This window comes from Apis laboriosa, unplaced genomic scaffold, assembly GCF_014066325.1.
Source record: "Apis laboriosa isolate Shangri-la unplaced genomic scaffold, ASM1406632v1 scaffold111_cov153, whole genome shotgun sequence".
NCBI classification, from domain to species: domain Eukaryota; kingdom Metazoa; phylum Arthropoda; class Insecta; order Hymenoptera; family Apidae; genus Apis; species Apis laboriosa.
Window position 1 is genome coordinate 255,142 of NW_025220849.1, and position 6,941 is coordinate 262,082.

At 36.7% G+C, this 6,941-nt stretch overlaps 1 protein-coding gene across 4 annotated transcripts in view; it reads left to right on the forward strand.

The window, feature by feature from the left end:
- Nucleotides 1-6,941, forward strand: part of LOC122711156 (fasciclin-2-like) — a 164,491-nt gene that overhangs the window by 147,156 nt on the left and 10,394 nt on the right. The window lies entirely within an intron of this gene.

The window sequence follows — 6,941 nt, forward strand, 5'->3', positions numbered from 1 at the left end:
TTTTTTTTTTTTTTTTTTTTTTCGTTCGAGTAAGAAGCAAAGAGACAAAGAAAGAAAGAAAGAAAGAAAGAAAGAAAGAAAGAAAAAAGAGAACAGGATGGGGGAGGGGGGGAGAAAAAGAAGAGAGATGCTCTCCATAGGAGGCAAACACACCAGGCATCGAGTCTCGAGGTGCACACAGAAGACTCTGTCGCGTCTGAAATACAAATGGCCCCTTACTGTCCACGGGTGTATCGATCGCGAGTCATCGTTCAACGAATGCGACAGGGTCTTTGAACCTCGATCTCTCTTAACGTTCTTGCTCACTTGCCTGGGTTCTTTTTAGATGTTAGATTTACGATCGCATGGCATGCGCTTGTATATCGTTTCAGATATATTATGTACATTTTTTTATTTCTTTTTTTTTCCTTTTTTAATTTTATCGATTATTCTTTTTTGTTATTTTTCCTTTTTTTTCTTTTTCTTTTTTCTTTTTTCTTTTTTTTTTTTTTTTTTTGAGGGGGGAGGATTCTGTTCTGTTACGTTTAAGTTTGCGCCGTTCACCTCTGTTTTCGTTGGCGACACTCTCATTCCATCGAACATACCACGTACCTTTGTACTCGTATCGAGGGATTCCACGTGATCAGCGATTCTATGTAAACACATTTGCGTGTGCTTAGGTGTAAGATGAATTGTAAGAACGAGAATGGGAGAATGCTTGAGCAGCGACAGTGGTTTCTTTTTAATTGGATTGCAGCGACACGATTGGGGTGTAGGAAGAGTTATCCATGGTAGTGCGAGTACGATGAATCTCTGGTGAAATCGAGTTACGCACAATTATTTGATCGAATAAACGCACCGCTTTTTTATGAAATATTTATTTCTTTTCTTTTGATGATGATGAATGAAAACATTTATTATTATACAAAATGAATATATTTTTAACGTTGCACATTTGCACATAATAGAAATTTCTCTAAAAATCTCTAACAATTTTTATTTTCAGTCAATATTTTTCAATACAATTATTATTATACGATGTAAAGTTTATAAAGTCTCGATCATGATCATCAATGCACAAGTATCTTTTATCCACGATAAAAGAATATCCGAATAACCGCTATTCAAAGAATCTTTTTCAATTATGAGGAAAAAGCGTGTTTCACCGGAGTTTTGCACACAATGCGAGTTAAGTTCGCGCATTTCGGATCTCATTGAGAATGATAACAAGCACCTGCACCGGAATATCGTGCTTGCATCATCTATCACGTTTCTATGAATAAAAAGGAGATATTATTCATTACCAAACGGAATATCTCTCGCGGTTTCACGCGAATGAGTGATGTTACGCGATTAAAACTGTCGCGCGTCGAGCGTTCGCCCAGAGCTCGCGTTTTAGATTCATGTAAACGAATCGTGCGAGGTTATATTTCACGTGTTGCATACGACTCGGTCGTTGAAGATAAAGGCGCTAGTGGATTGTGTGTATGCTTGATCGCGTTTTTCTCTCGCTTTTTTTTTTTTTTTCCTTTTTCTTTTCATTTCCCCTTTCATCGTGATCGATGAATAGCCGAGGCTGGCCTAAGAATCTCGAGTGCCGGAGGATGTAAGAACGAAGTGTGTGTACATTACGTGTATTATACGTGTGAATGGACGAAGAATCCCACGATTCCATCGATATGGAATCGAACGATGCAAGAAGAAACACTGTGGTTCCGTGGAGAAGCGGGAAATATTTTATTTTTCTTTTGTGGTCTCGAAATTTTTTTTTTTTCACGAACGTTTTTTTCGAACTCCTTAAGGAGGATAAATAATGGTGTCAATGTGAAGAAATTTTTAAATATATCAATGATTAAGTACAATGAATGCTTCTGAAATTATTTTCTATTTCGATTCTTCGTCGGGATGAAAAAATATCCATGTCAAATTACATCACACCGTTGATTTAGATCAATGTTAACAATGTTGACTGTTAACGAAGACCTCTAACGATTTCCACTCCATTGAGAGTAATTATTTTATTATTATTAAAATTAATAATTTAAAAAATTGCTCAATAAAATCCAATTATATTGATTATAAAAATATCTATCTTCTGAATCTTTCGTGTACAGTCAACGTGTTACATTAAGCCATATACATTCTCCAACCATAATATTCAGATCAAATTACTTTACAAAACAAATTATCAACATATTGTCACTATCATCACATTTTCAACTTTCAATTTTAATTCACTCCAATCTATCATTCAAACACTCCTCTAAGGCATATCAACGATACATCTAAAAAAAAAAAAAAAAAAAAATACACGAAATATATTAAATACAAAACACAAATATATCGATTATTCTACAAAATAAATCATTTCAATTTCTTACAATCCACCCTCGCTCGATCACCTCAATCACCTCATCAATCATCAACAATCACACCTAAAAAAAAAAAAACTTAACACCATTTCCCGAATCTCTAAATAAAACTCACTCATCGACGTGAATGCAGAAAGCGCGCGCGAGAGAGAGAGAGAGAGAAAGAAAGAGAGAGAGATGATTTCCAAAACTCAGAAACTCGAAGGAACAGTAGGTATAACGAGGCAGCGCGATCCCACTTTGACCAGTTCTCGAGGAACCTCTTCTTCCCCGGAACCACGGGATCCGCGACCACTATCTCGCGATTCTGCGCGCGTTCCTCGAGTTTTCACCTCGACTTTGCCCATCTTCGCCAACTCTAGAACCCCTTAGAGATACACGTCATCCGCTTCCGGTACGCAAGAGGGTACACACAGTGCGCATCGTTTGAAATTAAGCAAAAACTTCGCTCTGAAGAGAGAGAGAGAGAAATAGAGAGAGAGAGAGAGAGAGAGAAAGAGAGAGATAGAGAGAGAAAGCGTTTTCATCTCTGGAGCTGCTTTTGAGCGAGAGGAATCGCGGGCGAAAGAGAGAAGGTTGCTCGACGACGCGTGAAGCGTTTCGCGCGCCGACGAGGAGACAATAGGTCGGCGGAGAGGAAACGAGCGAGAAAATCGTTTCTGGCTCGCCGTGTTCTCGCGAAACCCCCTCCCTTCCTCCCTCTCTCCCTCCCTCTCCCCTTATCCGAATCGATCCACGGCCCTTGTTGAATGAGTGCCAACCGAAAGGGTGAAAGAAGAGGGGGAGGAGGGGGAGGAAGGGGATGGTTCTCTTAATTTGTAGCACGGTCGAACGTCCACGGGGCTCCATTAGAATGGGATTCGATTCAACTGTGTCCTAATGTAATTTTGTCCAAGTTAAATCCCTTTCGAAGAGACGGGCGAAGAGGGTGGAGGAGGAGGAGGAGGAGGAGGAGGAGGAGGGAACCAGCCATCGAGATTGCTTGGTCCGCGAGAGGATCCCTCTCCCTTTTTCACGTGTTCGCGGGACGTTTCACGGGAATTACAGGGGGAGGAGGAGGGGGTGTTTCCGGTGAAAACGGGCGTACAAGGAGTTGGAATGTCTCTCGTTCTCCTAGGGACAAGCTCGAGCCGATCGAGCCCGTTTCTCGCCTCTCCGTGAATCTCTCTGTTTTTGGATCTGTGATTGTGCAAACCGCGTCTGGCTCGACGATTCGGGACGCGTTAATGGCTATGTGCCGATCCCGGAAATAATTGACCGCGTGAAATTACTCGATGGATTGGTATTGGTGCGCGTGTATATATGCGTATATATGCGTATAAGATTGATTCATATCCTTCGATTTAATAGATAATTCAGTAGATTCTAATTAATCCTTGATATCACTTTTTGCAATATAAACATCTCTTTTTTAACGATTTCTTCTTTTATCCAATTTTTTTTGGATGGATCTATCTTCATCAATTTTTTAAAAATGGATAAATAAGAGATAAATCGTTTATGTCAATCTTTCCCCTTTCTCGCACAAATTGAATAATTTACTTGGAAATCACTTGGAAATTTTATGAAATGTATTTATGGTACTATGATAAGTAATATTTAGTCTTATATAAGATCCTGAGTTTTATATAAATACACATTTCCTAATCGAGTTAAAATGGATCTCGTAATTGAATATTAACAACGATATTCATTTTCCTCCATTAAAATCGTTGTTTCTTCGTCCAAATTAACATACATATATATATATACACACCGTCTGTTATCAACTTCCTTGCTTGCATCGCGTCCAAAGGCATCTGGACGAAGCGAACTTCGACCGATAGAAGGCAGATTTCGAGATTAATCGTCGAAACTCGGGATAATGGCTCGCTTGTAACGCAATTAAAACTCTCGAGGCTGGTCCCGCGGCCGTATAACTTATAATAGAGAGCGCAAGAACCCCCTCCCTTTTGGTGAACTGCATCCTCTTCTTCGATCTTCTTCTCTCTCCACCTATCTCCTTAGCATTCCTCTTCGAATCTTCTCTATGCAGCTTCCCCTCTTTCTTGGGGATGCAATTTTGCAACTTAAAACGGCGCGAATATGCCGCGAAGTATTGCCTCGGTTGGAAGATAGGCGAGATAATTTCGAGGAGGATGCAAATGGGCGAAGAGAGGCGCCCTCTGTGTGTTTCCGAGCTCTCTGCTTTCGAAGCAGGGGGAGGGGGGGGAAAAAAGAGATGCCGGGTGAAAGTATTGGCATAAAGAGCCGTTGTCGTTGTGAAATTGTTTATGACACTTGAAGAAAACACGGAATGGCAGAAGCTTCTTTGTTTAACTACTGACGAAATGTAATTTGAAAGTTGGTGAAATTTAGAATTATGGAAATTTTATTGTTTCCACGAATGGAATTTAAATAAATCTAAATAGGAATTTGTAAACATTGTTTTCTACGTTGTTTTGAACGTGAAACGTGAATATTTTGGATATGTTTTACTTCGTAGATTTACATTTTTTGAACATTCAAGTATGCAAAGAAAATGTTCATGCCTTTTGTTTTGAAGATTTAGCAAGATTTGGATTAAAATGTATAGTATAGTTTTGAGAAAAGAATTAAATAAAATTTCTGAATAGAGATATTAAATTAAAATTTGTTTTTATATTTACGAAACAAAATTTGTTATATAATATTTTACAGTTACATAAAGATTTTATGTAATTGTAAAAATTTAGAAAAATATAAAGAAAGGAGACATATTTTTTCAACTACATAAAATAATATATCACGTAGAGTCTTTTAGTTATGGGTTAAGCGACTGTTGGTGCGAACATTCGTTTCTTCGACACGAGGAAATTTCAGATACTATTGGATGATAAAAGAGGAACACATGGGATTTATTTGTAGATAATTCATAGAAACTCAAAAAGATTCTTTTTAAAATCTTTCTCGAGAAGAGACTACTATTGTAACTTTCAACAGTAATTTCAATATTTATTAAAAATCGAAGTTTCCATTTCCCATTGAATAAGATTCTTTTTCTCGAGATAGTTGCTTCATGAATATCTTTTCTTTGAGTTATATCTTTCACGAATAAATATTGGACCGAAAAGATATCTGAAAAGCTCCTTTCTTAAATAAACTTCTATTCTCATTTATTTATTTTTCATTTGCTTCGAAAAATTCCGTGATTAAATAATGTAAATATCTTAAATCTCTTTATTATCTTTATCTTTAAATAATTTCATAAGTAATATTTCTTATTCTTTAATCATTAATTTTCCACTGATCTTTCTATTAAAAAAATTCTTCAAAATTTATATTATTTATTCTCAGGAATTCTTCTTAAATATTCTACTCTATTATATTCAATTCCAAAAATTCCATACCCCAAGAATTAAGTAACATCTCTAATTATAATCTCACGGTGCCAATATTTTCACCTCCAACGAGTGTGTATCTACGTGCAAATTCATTCGAGGAACTCGCTTCGTCCCGAAACAGAGAGCCGGTTATAAATAGGCGACATGTTACTAAACAAGGATCAACATGCAACGGAGAAGCGGAAAAGAGAAAGTTAAAGAGCTTACCAACAGCAGCCTAACTCGCGATATGAAGTGCAGCGTGCAATGTCGAGAGAGCCGTGAATCTATTTTCGAGGGAGGCACATGGCATATCCCAACCGCGTGTGCATCCTCGCGAACTCACGATAACGCAATCGTGACTTAAGTGGTGGACAAGTACGGTACCTTCCTGGAAAGATTCTTGCCACCACTCCCTGTCTCTCGCACGCCGCTTGTTAAAGAACTTTCGAATTACCGACTTCCTCTCTTCGAAGGCCAGAGAATTCCTCTATTCCAACCAGATATCGGATGAAAACGGTTGAATTTTTTAATCGTTAATTTTTGTATCTTCTGTTCCAAGTGAAGTTTGTTGAATTTTTTCTCCCATACATTTTCATAAATATAAAACTTTTATTTTTCTTCTTCTTTTTTTTTTTTTTTCGAAAATAGAAAAATGATTTAAACGTTTATTCTAATTAGAATTTCTTTCTTAGAATTAAAATAGTTATTTTTGAATAACAACTTTGATATTCGTTTTGATCTCTAAAATCGATCTTCGTAAAAGTTTATTACGAATATATTAATATTCTGTATAGACCAGACAATGAATATCCGTTTTATTAATTTTCATTTTTGTTTTAAATGGAAATAATTATCACGAATTATTTATTAATCTCTATTTTATCCTTAATTCAATTTCTTAAATTTAAGTATTAATTCAAAGTTAATTTGGAACAGAAAAGAAATGGTTGAAAATTTTCATTCGATCCTTGATCCTATGATCAAAGAATCTGTTCAAAAATTCGCGAGAAATACACTTTCGTTCGAGCTCGTCCCAAGAGAACAGTTACCCATATTAATGGAAGTCATAAAGTTATCATATTGTTCCATGAAAATTGCAATTCCTCGTACATATATCGTATATATATATGTGTGTGTGTTCCAGTCCCGTCTCTTCGTCCCCTTGTATCAAATCAACTATGAGGACGACTGGTAAAAATGGGAGAAAAAATTATTCGTGAACGAGCAAAATTAAAATGGACACAGT